This window comes from Phyllobates terribilis, unplaced genomic scaffold, assembly GCF_046119375.1.
Source record: "Phyllobates terribilis strain yellow unplaced genomic scaffold, ASM4611937v1 Scaffold_9__5_contigs__length_417890890, whole genome shotgun sequence".
Lineage (NCBI taxonomy): Eukaryota > Metazoa > Chordata > Amphibia > Anura > Dendrobatidae > Phyllobates > Phyllobates terribilis.
This window is the reverse complement of record NW_027362769.1, coordinates 345,848,554-345,864,049: the sequence shown is the minus strand read 5'-3', so window position 1 is coordinate 345,864,049 and position 15,496 is coordinate 345,848,554. Positions and strand designations below refer to the sequence as shown.

The 15,496-nt window shown below is 43.3% G+C and overlaps 2 protein-coding genes across 4 annotated transcripts in view; one reads left to right on the top strand and one right to left on the bottom strand.

Moving 5' to 3' along the window:
- GPR146 (G protein-coupled receptor 146) overlaps positions 1–12,758 on the bottom strand; it is a 46,672-nt gene extending 33,914 nt beyond the window's left edge. The window contains exon 1 of the mRNA XM_073648075.1: positions 12,096–12,758. The gene's annotated coding sequence lies outside the window, so the exon portion shown is untranslated. The remainder of the gene's footprint in view (positions 1–12,095) is intronic.
- The window catches only part of CHLSN (cholesin), a 279,333-nt gene that overhangs the window by 183,686 nt on the left and 80,151 nt on the right, over positions 1–15,496 (top strand). The gene's annotated exons all lie outside the window — the stretch shown is intronic.

Genomic DNA, 15,496 nt, shown 5'->3' with positions numbered 1-15,496 from the left:
TCTATATCAAAACTGTTCAGTGGTGGCAAAACTACAACCCTCAGCATGCCCCGACAGCTGCAGGCTGAAGCGTAGAAGATTTGCAACTGCTGAAAAGCCACTTGTTGTAGACATGAAAATACATTCTCATCTCGGCAAACATCTCAAGAGGTTCCTTCATCAGCAAGAGTTTGTGCTTAGAAGAATGGATATTTAAGCTGGAGGCACCTGGAGGACTCGTTCCCGTTTACAAGGTGCCTGTTTCATGAAACACCTAACAAATGCGAGAAGTGTGCGGAGCAGGGAGAGGTGCCTTAGACAGCATCTGGAACCATCGCTTCCCAGTCTACAACAGGTGCTGGTTTATGAGACAGCTCTCAATGTTCCTTAAAGAAATATGTTATTTATGTGCACAAATTAGAAGCTGGCGTCTGTTCTCCCAAATACAATTCCATAAAACTCGTTTATATGCATGTTGGAAGGCTGTAATATACATTAAACTATCTGAGCTTGTGGCCTGGACCATTCCATGCACTTAAAGAAAATGTGTCATCAGAAAATGACGTAGTGTTTAAATCAAGTTTTAATGTTAAATTTATTTTTTTATATCAGTCTGCATAAAAAAAAAAAAACATAGAAATCTTGCAAAATTCAAATTAACCACTTGTACTATTTTAGACTCACACTTCCTATATTTTATAGAAGACTCTTCAGTAGTCTCATTATCATCACAGACAGGATAATAGTGACAGATAAACGGTAGATAAGACAGGATCCACCATTCACAGTAGGCGATGTCAAAGCTAACCTCCTCCCCCTCTTGTACAATGACCTTTAAGAATGATCACCACATAATTGATGGAAGGCATTTCATCTCACCATGTACTGCTCTCTGTGGACAGTAGCTTTTCTGCGTAAGCCATTGCAGCGATCCAGTCTTTTGGGTTTTAAAAAATAAACGAGAACCATCACATCCAGAGATTTTTTTCAATACAAAAAATGGACCAGAATCTTACGTATCCAGTGTGTCCGGTGTCACTGGTGTACTTAAAGGGAATGCTACAGACATCTGTCACCACTAGAGTTGGTGTGAATTTTTTCGCACATCCCATTCCATCAGCCAAGACACAGGAGCGGGAGAATCACCTCTTACCTGCCGTCATCCTTGGAGTTCTTTCAATTAACCGTCCTGGTGTGATGTCATGTTTGCGGTGTGATGCACATGTGACATCATGCCAGACCGGCTAATCAAAAGAAAAGCCGGGAATGACGGCAGGTAAGAGGTGGTTCTTCGGCTCCCTTGCTGTGGGATGTGTGAATCGATTGGCACCTACTCTAGTTCCCACTTCTCACATATAGGAAAAATATATATCTTTGTATTGTGTTTGCCAGTAGATAGAAAGATATTAAAAATTTGAGACTCCTCAGTGGTTGATACCGTTTAATGGCTACCTGAAACGATGGTAACAAATTGCAAGCTTTCAAGACTACTCAGGTCTCTTCATCAGGCCTTCTTTGCCTGGTGAAAAGACTTGAATAGTCTCGAAAGCTTGCAATTTGTTACCATCTTTTCAGGTAGCCATTAAAAAGTATCAACCACTAAGGACTAGTGTTGAGCCACCCCCGTAGTGTTCGGGTTCGGTTCGTCGAACACCGGGATGTTCGAGGAACTGTTCGTCGAACTGTTCGTCGAACACCTTAGAACACTGTCGAACACCGTTAAAACCAATGGCAGGCAAACAAAAACACATAGAAACACATAGAAAACACCTGCAAAGGTGTCCAAAAGCTGACAAACTGCTCAGAAGACACTCTCTTTAAAAAAGCCGGCCGGCAAATTCAGCAGCGGCATACACCGGTACCCGACAATTTAGACAAGAAGGAATAGAGCATCACACATAGATTAGATAGATAGAAACATGTCAGTCACACATATAAGAAGCACAGTGACAGTGTTGGTTACTGCACTTGTCATTTAGTGTAAAGGATTTATTAAAAAAAATATTAGTGTTTTCATGCACCGTCTCTTTAAAAAAGCCAGCCGGCAATTCAGCAGCGGTACCCGACAATTTAGAACAGAAAGAATAGAGCTTCACACATAGATTAGATAGATAGAAACATGTCAGTCACATATATAATAAGTACAGTGATAGTGTTGCTTACTATACTTGTCATTTAGTGTAAAGGATTTATTTAAAAAAATAATAGTGTTTTCATGCACTGTCTCTTTAAAAAAGCCGGCCGGCAATTCAGCAGCGGTACCCGACAATTTAGAACAGAAAGATAGAGCATCACACATAGATTAGATAGATAGAAACATGTCAGTCACATATATATGAAGTACAGTGATAGTGTTGGTTACTGTACTTGTCATTTAGTATTAAAATAAAGGATTTATTATTAAAAAAATTGGCGTGGGGTTCCCCTTAATTTTAGGCTCTAGCGGAGGTTAAGCAGACGGCTGGGGCAGATGTTTGAAGCCTGGGAAGGGGGTAATACCCACGGAGCTTCCCAGGCTACTAATATCAGCCCCCAGCTGAATACATAGCCTTTACTAGCTATTAAAATGGGGGACCCCCCCAAAAAAATGACGTGGGGTCCCCCCTAATTTAATAGCTAGCAAAGGCTAGGCAGACAGCTGGGGGCTGATATTAATAGCCCAGGAAGGGAGCCATGAATATTGGCCCCCTCCCAGGCTAGAAACACCAGCCGTCAGCCGCCCCAGAAATGGCGCATTCATAGGATGCGCCAATTCTGGCACTTAGCCTCGCTCTTCCACGCTGCCCTGGTGCGGTGGCAGGGGGTAATAGGGTTGGGGTTGATGTCAGCTTATAATGCCAGCTGACATCAAGCCCAGGTTAGTAATGGAGAGGCGTCTATAAGACACCCCCATTACTAACCCCATAGTCAAAGTTAAAAAAAACACAAACACCCAGAATAAAGTCCTTTAATTGAAATAAAGACACAATCCTTTATTGTTCTAAATTAAACCATACTTACCATCACGCCCATTCCAGCTGAAGCCAACGATCTCCTGCAATAAAAGAAAAATAATAAAGCAACCTCATCCTTACCTTTCCATGGTTCCCACGACAGCTTCAGCTCTGCTACATCGAGATGACAGGCTGGACCGCAGCAGAACGCTGCCATCCAGCCTGTCATCCCGCAGACACTGAGAAGCGCAGGCTTGCTTGCGCTGCTCAGCGTCTCTCTGTGACGACATCCAGATGAGCCGAGTTCATGTCCAATGAACTCGGCTCACCTCATGCACGTCACTGACAGCGTGGGAAAATTCTCACGCTGAAGCGCTGATTGCAGGAGAATTTTCCCACGCTGTGAAGCTATGTGTGAAGCTCTATTCTGTCTGTTCTAAATTGTCGGGTACTGCTGCTGAATTGCCGGCCGGCTTTTTTAAAGAGACGGTGCATGAAAACACTAATATTTTTTTTGATAAATCCTTTACGCTAAATGACAAGTACAGTAAGCAACACTGTCACTGTACTTCATATATATGTGGCTGACATGTTTATATCTATCTAATCTATGTGTGAAGCTCTATTCTTTCGGTTCTAAATTGTCGGGTACAGGTGTATGCCGCTGCTGAATTGCCGGCTTTTCATGTTTCACTGTTGGCACTGTTCCCATCGATTTGGGCAATCACTGTAATGCCACAACCACCATGGCTGTGGCATTACAGTGAGTGGCAGACAATCCCTGCATGATTGGTGCTCTAAATAGCGCCAGACATGCAGGACACGCTTTTGGTGCACGAACAGTTATCGAACATAACCTCGAACAGCCGAATTTTTTGCAAATCGTTCGGGTTCGTCGAACAACTCGAACACCGCCCAAAACAGCTCGAATTTGAGATTGGCGAACAGTTCTAGTCGAACACCGCTCATCTCTACTAAGGACTCTCAAACTGTAATATCTTTCACTACTAACATAGTTATATTCTAAGGCTAGGGCTGCACGTTGACATAGGGGTATCGAGTCTCAGACAAGTTATGTGGCCAAAAATTTTACCGTCACTCAACTGTTTTAGAGTTGCGATTTGGCTATGAAAAAAAAAAACATCCAACAAGTCACAAGCAAATCGCAATCTCAAGTGATTTACACTACGATTTACTAGACATTCGCTCCACCATCATATCCGGCAATTTGACCATGACGATCAATAATCACCATGTGACCCTAGATGTACTAGAAAAGCTTACGAGCTCTCTATAAATTCAAGGATCTGACCACGTACTCTACGGAAACTACTATTATATAGGAATGTTGGCACGTCGCTCTCATGTTCTGCCCTCGTCATAGGGTCTGAAGTCTACTGGCGTTCTCCGCATACTTGCTCTGTATACAGTAGTAAAGTCCAAGTCATTTCTCGTTCGCTCGTGAGATACTTGAGATAATAAATTGTCTTAAATTTCCGAACTTTTTGCTTCACCGTTTTTCAGCACAGCCGACTAACTGGCAGACCAATAGAGAATCGTCCCTCTAAATAAACCCCAGCAAGTGTTGAAAGAGGAGCCTTAGGGGAAAACAAGACTTGGAGTGTGTATATTGTAATAGGGTCAGAAAATAGATTGTTCCATTGCTTGTTCAGCTGGGTTGAAACATCTGCTTTGTAGAGAAAATAAATGGTGTTATTCCTCACTTTCGTGCAGTCACAGTGAAGGTACAGGCGGCACGCGGAGAAGAGTCAACGTTTTTACATGTTTCTCCAGTTCATAGAATACAATGGGAGACTCCATTCTTAAATTCACATCTAATTATATGATGTTGCCTCAGGTGGTCAGAGGGACTGCTGACACTTTCCAGATATTGGCAGCCTTTGTGCACAGCCGGCAAAAATCATACATTCGTTCTATTATTTAGGACGATGGATCATGGACGAAACCTGTCAAGTGGCCACTCGCGTAAGATTAGTGGCAGCTCTCACCTGATGCGGAAGCGAGAGCCACTGGATAACTCCTTTAATTCACTGTCTTCATTGACTAACAATCCGCTCTCTTGATCTACATGTCTCACATTGGTAATGCCCCTTTAATTTAAAATAAGCTCTGGAGGCAGATTCTTGGGGAGATATATGTCCGGCCCATAGATCTTAAGAGCCAATTTACATATTAAGAAAAAAGTAGATTTATTGGGAATAAGACATCGAATCGCAGATATCAAGGTATCATTTTATTCAACTTAATATGATGTCCGTGCCCATATAAACGACTTAGGAGGGTTGATCCTACTGACAGATTCCCTTTAACACCTATACAAATGCCTTATCTCCAATGTCAGCACTGGGTTTCCCAAATGGTTATTTGACAGCGATCCAGTCCAGGAAGCAAGTTTGTGTTTTTTTTTTTTGATGGGCAATTTAGCTTTTAAGAAGATATTCTCCAATGATGGAAAAACCCTCTAAGTCTAAAACTATATTTCAAGTCAGAAGACTGTATGTGAGTGTCGCAGACAGATCAGATGGTGGCACCACTCACAACTCTGCCCACTCACTCCGTTCTGAAGCTTGAAGAGTAGGCATGGAAGAATGGGGGTGAGGTTTTCTTTTTTAATTATCACCAATGTTTAAGGGGCTAATACCCCACGTAGGGCTCAAGAGTAACTGTATGGCCAGGAGGACTTTTCGTAGAATGATGTTGCTTTGCATTAATCTCATGTTCTAGGGCTCTGGTGAAACCATAAATTGACCCTATATTTTTGTGTAGGTTTTTTATTAACTTTTTTTTAAAGACGTTGCCACGATTTAACATCCGTAGGATAGGTCATCAATGTCCGATTGGTGGGGGTATGACGCACGGCACCCCCGCCGATCGGTTGTTCCCTGCACACCACAGCTCCGATGACTGTATAGTGGCCGCGACTGGGTACTGCACTTCAAATCAATAGGAGGTCGATGTGCAGGCCACCTATTGCACTATGGGATGTGATGGCAGAGAAATGCATTGCTTAGCAGGTTTTTTTTTAACCTATTAGCGATACCCTAGGGGGCATCTAAAGAATTATTAGATCTAATAGGTAAGCAGCTATTTGATATAAGGCCATTCATTCAGTTTAGGGGTCCTTTAACTAGGAAAAGGACATCTATGTTGCAGTTATTCTTTTATCTAGGTTATTTTTTCACGAACACATGCACCCCCTTTCATTAAAATGCGCCTTAAGCAGAAGAGAAAAAAGACTTCACTGTAAACCAAGTGTTCGTTCTTCACTTAAATATACGGGTTTTGTGGATAGAAGTTGTTTTAAGTGATCAAAGGATTACATTAAAGGCTCAGCTTCTGCCTTTCCACAGTTTGAGTCCGATGAAAGCATCTACTCATGCTCTTCTCTGTATTCCCACCATATTTCCACTGTGCCGTGTCACGGAAACATTGCAAATAATGTTTTCTGTTCGTCTTTTGGTCAGTGAACATCCAGCAGTTTTCTGGTTTAACCTTTTAGAAGGATTGTAAAAATGAATTTGATGGGCTCAGACGCTTGGATGTGGCATACAGATAATTGCTTAGAGAATGTTTATTGGTCATATCCAACTATCGTAGGGTTACGTAACTGAAGATTGTTTTTCAAGTTTTTGCCTCCCTAAAATTCTGGCCCTGTAGGCCTATGCAGCCCCCAATCAACCCATCCACCTATCTATCCATCCATCCACTCACCCATCTATCCGCCCATTCACCCATCTATCCATCCATCCACTCACCAATTTATCCATCCACTCATCCATCCATCAATCCAACCATGCACCCATCCATCCACACACCCATTTATCCATCCATCCATCCATCCACTCACCCATCCATCCATTAATCCACCCATCCACTCACCCATCTGTTCATCCTTCAATCCATCCATGCACCCATCCATCCACTCTCCCATCCATCCACCAACTTAACCACCCACTCACCCATTCATCCACCAACTTAACCACCCACTCATCTATCTATCTATCTATCTATCTATCTATCTATCTATCTATCTATCTATCTATCTATCTATCTACTTACCCACCATCAGCCACATGTCTTAATAATCCATGCACTCGTCCATTCGCCCAACCATCTGTCCCTCTACTAATGCAGTCGGAGGAAGTTTACTGTGTAGGGGTGCGATTATGAGGTATAATCCCTAGCGGTTCACAAATCAGTTTACTTTTGCAATTAACCTCGCTGTAAATTCCTCTACATTTTTATAAACTTTATATATTTAAGAAGAAGAAAAAATGGTTTTCTTTGGACAATTCTCAAGTTTGAGTTTCCCCTGGCATCCATTCAAAATGTATGAGCAAGCACAGATCATGTAGAGTAAAACTCAGAATTCCTCCTAAATGAATACAAGACTTCGAGAGACATATGAAAGATGCAGGGAAGGTTTATAAAAAAAGTTATGTAAAAGAGTGGTGCTGACAAATCAAATTCCAGTGTTTTTTTTAATACCATTGAAGAGAATGGTTGCTGTGGCTAACTTCTACCCGTTCTCTAGTTTTTTTTTGTATATCTCCCCTAAAATTGTCTTAACAATCCTTTGGCCATGTTCGACTTTTCCATCAAAGTCTAGAAAATGCAAGCCCAATGGGGTGTTCCCATCCTATTGACATAGACTGATGACAAATCGCCAAAATGCCACCATTTTATGATCATGGAGGTCCAATCTCTGGGACCCCCCACCGATCTCAGCCTTAGTTCCTTAAATGGCCAGAAGCACCACTCTGCAGGGAAAACGTAGAAGAAATTGCAATACTAAACTGTCTCTGTGTCACATTCATTCTCGGGATTAGTGAAGGCCTCAAAGGTTAGCCACTGGCATCATAAACAAACAGCAAACGTGTCATTACTTCATAATATAGGAAAACCCCTTTAAAACCTTTGAGAAAGCGGACTGCGAAACGCACATCGAGTTTGAGTCTGGCTCTTATCTTTACAATGTCCCAACCTGGTTGGTAACCATTTGCCTCTTTTGTGTCACACATTTTTTGATCTGTTTGCATTTATAATTTATTATTGAATTATGTGTAATTTTATTACTTTTATAACTAGGATTGCACTTTAGAGATTGTGCACTTTGTGCCTAGTATAGTTATCGCATTTTGGTGATTTTGTAATTTGTATTTTCCTTTTTGTTCACTATAATTATGTTCTTTGATGTTCTTTTGTTTTTTTAATTGTTTTTACCTTTTCCCCTAGATGTGGACAACCCTTTATTAATGACTCAGGGTGTCTTCTATACGTACCTCCTGGACCAGCACCGCTCTTCCACTATCAGCCCTGTGACCCCCACTGGTCTCCTGACATACATATTGTCACGTGATCAGATGCAGCCTTCACATTTCTTCTGCTGTGAAGGGACTATGAAGGCTGCAGTGGTCTCGTGACATTGTGTATGTCAGGAGACCAATGGGGGACACATGGCTGAAATCGAAGGAGCAGCACCCATCCAGGAGGTAAGTATAGATTTTTTTTAAATTCATGCAGCACCCTGGGGCCGTTAATAAGGTATGTGTATGGGGTGATGAAACTTCAGCGAGGAATTTGAGAAGTTGGACCCATTGGTGGTCACCTGATCACCGGAATTAGATGGCACAAAACACTAATTTATCCTTAGTGTTCCTTGGTTATAAATAAGGCTCCAAATGAAAAAAAAAAGCAAAGTAAAACCAATGAAATTTGTCACATTTGGCCTGCTTGAGTGAGATATGATTCACAAAGTTGGTGATCACGCTTTCCATTCTTATCATAATAAGTATGGGTACCAATATTTGCCCAAAGTGTGAGCAACATGCCAGAATGCAGAGCATGATATATTCATGGTGGCATCTGGTTTTGTCCCAAGGTTAAAAAAGCGTTCACAGACTGGAGGGGCCTTCTATTAAAAGCAAAAAAAGAGAATGACCTCACCCTATAAAGTAGTTTGCCGGACGCCCCAGATGTACCGTAACCGCTCCGGTATATATTTGTGTACAGGAGGAAGCAGGAGTTGCTATGCGAAACAAAATGTGCGAAGACTTCAGGGAACAATTCCGAAAGATTTTATTTCCCCTTTATATTTTTGGAAGGGTTGTATTTGAATGAGGCACATGAGGTTTCCATTCACAGGTTAATACATGATATAAGAGCCAGGCCTGCCGCGGGATCACTATGTCAGAGCTGAGCTAAGCACGCCATCTTTCATCCAGTCGTTTCCCTGCAATGTCAGCAGGATTGCATGTACTGCACCATTACACTAAAGCAGCTGAAAAATCCATATTATGTTGCTTTGTGGTGACTGAATAAACACCAGATTCCAAGTGTAAAGCGACCTGCAGGAATTCAAGCAACTGTCCGAACCCATGAGAAACTTCATTGCTCAAAGTCACCATGGTGGGGGTGCACCAAATGGTCAATCTTCTGACGTGTGCAAATGACAGGAGTCATGGTACAATTCCTTTAAAAGGGTTTGTCTCATGAAGACCGCTCCTGTCGATTGTAGGGACATCATAGAGATGGGTCCTCCAACTCCGACACCCTCCTCTTGGACCTATAACATAGTGGCACTCTGTAGGACTCAAGCTTCTGTAGGGGAAATGTTTGGCTTTCCATGACTTCTTACGCTAAAATCAACTGTTTGTTGGAAGTGAGACCTGATCACCCCAACAGACACATTTTTCTGTTGGCTTCTTGGACTTTTGACTTAAAGTAATATCAATATATACTTTTTTTATATGCTATTCTATGTCTTATAATTCTGAATATTTCTTATCTTGGTCCATTGATACCAAATAGGTATCAACAGGGTTTTCAAGGACTTGAACATAGATGGTCTAACTTTTGCATAGGCCATGAATATTTCATTGGTGGAAGGCTGACTTTTGATCAACACAATGTAGAGGCCATGGCTTTGGTGATCTGGACAGGCTGCAGGACCAGGCATACCCACTTATGATTCAGAGCCACTGTACCTGTAAGCTATAGCGAAGCCCCTACATTGCTGGGACCGCAATACCCAACGATCAATCGATAAACCAACAGTGAGAAGTTGGCCCGATTCCCCCATACACATGAGCGCTTGACTTTGGCAAGCATCCATGTGTTTTCACAAAGCCCCTGATAGATTCTTCTTATCTTTCTTGAAAAAAGGTTTGAGCATTGAAATACCAACTCTAATGCCAAATGTCCAATCCTTCTTTCCTCCAGAACATTATCTGTAGGAGAAAGTCAGGGGCCATCAAACACCACAGACGGTTTGGCCAATTTCATCAAAATCAGCATTGAAATACCAAATCCAATCACAAGTGTCCAATCCTTCTCTCCAGAACATTATCTGTAGGAGGAAGTCAGGGACCCTTATACACTACAGATGGTTTGGCCAATCTCACCAAAATCAGAATTGAAATACCAAATCCAATCCCAAGTGTCCAAACCTTCTCTCCAGAACATTATCTGTAGGAAGAAGTCAGGGACCCTCATGCACTACAGATGGTTTGGCCAATCTCACCAAAATCGGCATTGAAATACCAACTCCAATACCAAATGTCCAGTCCTTCTCTCCTCCAGAACATTATCTGTAGGAGAAAGTCAAGGGCCTTCATACACCACAGATGGTTTGGCCGATCTCACCAAAATCGGTTGCTAATGCGTATGGGTCTCGGAGAACCATATTTCTCTGTCTGTACCTAGAATTGTGCCGAATATATGACTAATATCATTCCCGTACAATATGTTTTGCATGCAAAGCCGTGTAATTTAAGAATGGAGGAATGGCTCCAGAGTATTTCTAGTGTAAGCATGTGTAACATATTAGAATCTGGCAGACTCTCAAAATGAGTAGAGCCTCGGAGAAATTTGGCCTTTTTTTGTCTTCCCTCCCCTCTATCTTCAGCACACTACAATAACACTGAGAGGACCTACTTGTCTTGCTGTTCCTTCCCACTCAGGGGAGGGCACTTACAACCCCACACTAGTGACATTGAAAACGTAGTCAATGTGCATTCATGTCATCAGCCGTCCTCACCACCCCCTGGAGCATGAAACCGAAGCTATACATACACAGCTCAGTGCAAACAGCCCTGCTCACATTCTTGAAGCAAGCAGCTCCTTCTTCTTAACTGGGAGAAAAGTAAATAATGTTTTCGAGAAAAAAAGTTTTTGGGACTCTAAAAAATGGGTTGAACATTTATCTCCCATCCCCCCATGAGTTGACTGGCAAATATCTTGAGATTTTCACTGGGCACATCAGTATCACAATAATCTTTGGGGTACGTCCCCATTGGTGCAAATATTATGTGACTTCAGCACCTATAAAAAGTATTAAGCTTTCACCTTGCGGTCTCTTCTTTTCTGCACATTGTTGAAATGTACTGGTTAAAATGGCCATCTATGTAAAGGGTGGGCAAAAATGATGATGGTACTGCAAGTCTCAGCATGGCTTGTCAATCGCAGGCATTATTGTACTGATTACACAGCAGCTGTAGGGCCCTGGAAGTTTCCTGAATTTTGACTACATCCCACTGTTCTCATTGAAAGTTTGTTTTGGTTGTACATGTGACATAAGAAAAGGGCATTCACCGTATGTATCCCTAGTAAATTCTAAGAGGGAACATTTATCCTTCTTGAAAGTGTGAAATCTGCGTAAGGAGACTTAATGGCCATGAAATTCTCCTCTGGGAATTTATATAATATGGCACTAGAGTTCAAGTCCTCTTCCTCTCTGAAAAGACTGTTTGCATAGTAAATTCTAGAGATTTCTACTAAATCCGGTTACGGCCTTCATAATTCGCAGGTGATGTAATTCGCCCATTGATGATGCATGTAAACAGTGACAGGTCGTACATCCTAACCGGCATGGCATAGGGAATGTGCACACACTGTTTACCCATGCCAAATCCGGTATAACTTTGTAACCCATAACTGGGCTTTCAAAAAAAAAAAAGGTAAAAATTTTCGATACGTCGAATCTATTGCATGACCCTATAATTAGTTGTATTGTTTTCACGCACCCAAGGGACAGTCTCCTAATAATATTCGGCATCATGAAGTTTTACGGGATTCATCAAGCAGTGATATAATTTGTACAACTGACCGTATTTATAGAAACATCACTAATAGGATGCTATCATTTACATATATGTTGCTTACCTTTACCGGCAGCCTCCTGGCACATGCAGCCTCTTCTGGTAAATTCCAATAGATCACCTTGTATTTTTGGATTTCCAGTATTAGCCATCCTGTAATTGTTTCACTGGATCCCATCCCATGGCTGCTGTTTCTTCTTCTTCTTCTTCTTCTTCTTCCTCTCGTCGTCACCCTTTCTGGGAATGGGATGTGTTTTGGAGATGCTGCACTTGTTGGAAGTTTCACATCCCAAGCTTAAAAACAAGTCAGTCCTGTAACTTGCATGGACCCATCCGAGGGGGAAACGCGGAGCTGTTCTGTCTTTTGAAAGGAGACCAGCTTGTCTTCTGACTTCCAAAGTTCCACTTGTTTTTGTTGGAGGGGGAAGGGAGAGAGTGTCAGGCAACCTCAGCAGAGATCTCTCCCTCTCTCGCACTCTCTCAATCTGTGTCTCTCTTTCTCTCCCCCTGTGGGCCCCTTGCAGAGTGTTTTTATTGATTGCAATCACTGAAGGCTAGCTGGCTCTCTAAAGAAACACTGTGTAATGTGTTCTTTCCTGGCTTTCATTAAACAGAGTCAATGCACACTGTGGTCATGCTGACTGGCACCCTGCCTACGCTCTGTACTCCTCTCACCAGAGGGTGGGGGAGTCCCATACACTCTTATTTTCATACAGCGGGTTTGCAGAAGGTGAAGCCAAGGAGGGGCGCTGGATTGGCCACACTTTTCTCCTCCCTTTCTCGAGGAACTATGATCTTGTGGTCAGAATAAGCGAGATTGAATATTGGGTAAAACTTTATTCTTTCCACTACCGGACAATAAGTCACAGACCAATCCACCGGTCTTTTAAATTATCCTATCTTATATATTGTCGTGTAGGCTTGTCATCATATTTTAAGCACTTGTTCTTTTTTTTTTTAAAGCTGGATGACTTGTAGTTAAAGATGAGCGAACCCGAACTGTAAAGATCGGGGTTCGTACCGGACACCTAGTGTCCGACGCTGAGCTTTGAACACGGACTTCTCCCGGAAGTCAGTTTTAGTGTTCGGAATTCCGGGAGAACTGTGTTGAGAGAGAGAAGATAGAGCCCTTACTACGACCATTTTTCAGCACCAAAGTTCGGGTCCCTATTGACTTCTGTGGGGTTCTGGTAGAGGTCTGGTACTTGAAACGAACTTTGGGCAAAAGTTTGGTCGAACCCGAACATCCACAGAGTCCACTCATCCCTACTTGTAGTGTTTATTGGTACCATTGTGGTGTACATAACTTTGAACAAAAGTTTGGTCGAACCCGACCATCCACAGGGTCCGCTCATCCCTACTTGTAGTCTTTATTGATACCATTGTGGTGAACATAGGGCTTTTTGATCACTTTGTGCTCCATTTTTTTCTTTCAGAGACGAGGTAACCAAAAAGCGGCATTTGTTTATAATATTTACCGTAATCAGTTTCCAAATGTATTAATTATATTTCTATTTTAATCTTTCTTTGGAACAAATGGGAAGAGAGAACTGATTTAAACTTTTAAAGGGAACCTTTCACGTTGCACATGCTGTCCGATCTGTGGACAGCACGGGATAGGAAGGAGAAGCTGAGCAGAATGATATATAGGTTTGTGGGAAAAGATTCTAATTTGTTCATTCATTCATGAAATCAATGGTGTTTGTATGTATAGGAGTCCAGTGGGCAGTCCTACTCAGTGATTGACAGCTATCTCCATGCACAGTTATACATAGAAGACTGTCAATCACTAGTAGACCCGCCCACTGGACTCCTATACATCCAAACACCAGGGATTTCAATTAAGAAAATGCCAGTTTTACACAAAAATATATATTAATCTGATCAGCACCTCCTGCTCTGTAACATCCCGCCTGCAGGTGAGATACCATTTTCAACATGACAGATTGCCTTTAAATTTTGTTTTTTAAAGTTATTTTAATTCTTTTACTGTGTATTTTAGGTTAGTCTTCCCCTTTCTCTACCGATTAGTGAGCTTGGACCACAGTTTAATCGCTACATCATATCATATCGCATCAGATCATATTATGTCCCTTAATAGCAGACATCGCCCATCACCATGATCACATTGAGGGGGAAGGTGATGGGGTGGCATAAGGTCCCCATGTTTAACCGTTTAGATGCTTGGTCTCACCAATTGTGGCATCTGCAGGTTGGTATCAGCTGTGTATGGACAGGGCTCAACTCCTTCATCGTCTGCTTCATATACTCCATGCTTACATCCACCATACATATACAGCACATGTCACTAAGGGGTTAAATTCCTGGGTCCCTTTTTCCCCCCAGTGTCCATGAAAAAAATTTAAAGGAGGATATCTGCATGGAGCTTGTATGTTCCCTTTGTGTTTTTATGGGTTTTAGGTTTTATGGTTTCCTCTCACAAAGCAACATGGGCTTTTCATGATATTGTCCCTGGCTGGTGTTTACCGCAGATCCGGAAATTAGAATGTGATTCTGAACAGATAATAACATGAATGTTCTTGGTGGTGGTGCAGCACGGACCCGATGGTGTTGGTGCAGGACGGACCCGATGGTGTTGGTGCAGCATGGACCCGATGGTGTTGGTGCAGCACGGACCCGATGGTGTTGGTGCAGCACGGACCCGATGGTGTTGGTTCAGCACGGACCCGATGGTGTTGGTGCAGCACGGACCCGATGGTGTTGGTGCAGCACGGACCCGATGGTGTTGGTGCAGCACGGACCCGATGGTGTTGGTGCAGCACGGACCCGATGGTGTTGGTGCAGCACGGACCCGATGGTGTTGGTGCAGCACGGACCCGATGGTGTTGGTGCAGCACGGACCCGATGGTGTTGGTGCAGCACGGACCCGATGGTGTTGGTGCAGCACGGACCCGATGGTGTTGGTGCAGCACGGACCCGATGGTGTTGGTGCAGCACGGACCCGATGGTGTTGGTGCAGCACGGACCCGATGGTGTTGGTGCAGCATGGATCGATGTTGTTGGGTTAGCACGGACCCGATGGTGTTGGTGCAGCATGGATTGATGTTGTTGGGTTAGCACGGACCCGATGGTATTGGTGCAGCACGGACCCGATGGTGTTGGTGCAGCACGGATCCGATGGTGTTGGTGCAGCACGGACCCGATGGTGTTGGTGCAGCACGGACCCGATGGTGTTGGTGCAGCACGGACCCGATGGTGTTGGTGCAGCACGGACCCGATGGTGTTGGTGCAGCACGGACCCGATGGTGTTGGTGCAGCACGGACCCGATGGTGTTGGTGCAGCACGGACCCGATGGTGTTGGTGCAGCACGGACCCGATGGTGTTGGTGCAGCACGGACCCGATGGTGTTGGTGCAGCACGGACCCGATGGTGTTGGTGCAGCACGGACCCGATGGTGTTGGTGCAGCACGGACCCGATGGTGTTGGTGCAGCACGGACCCGAT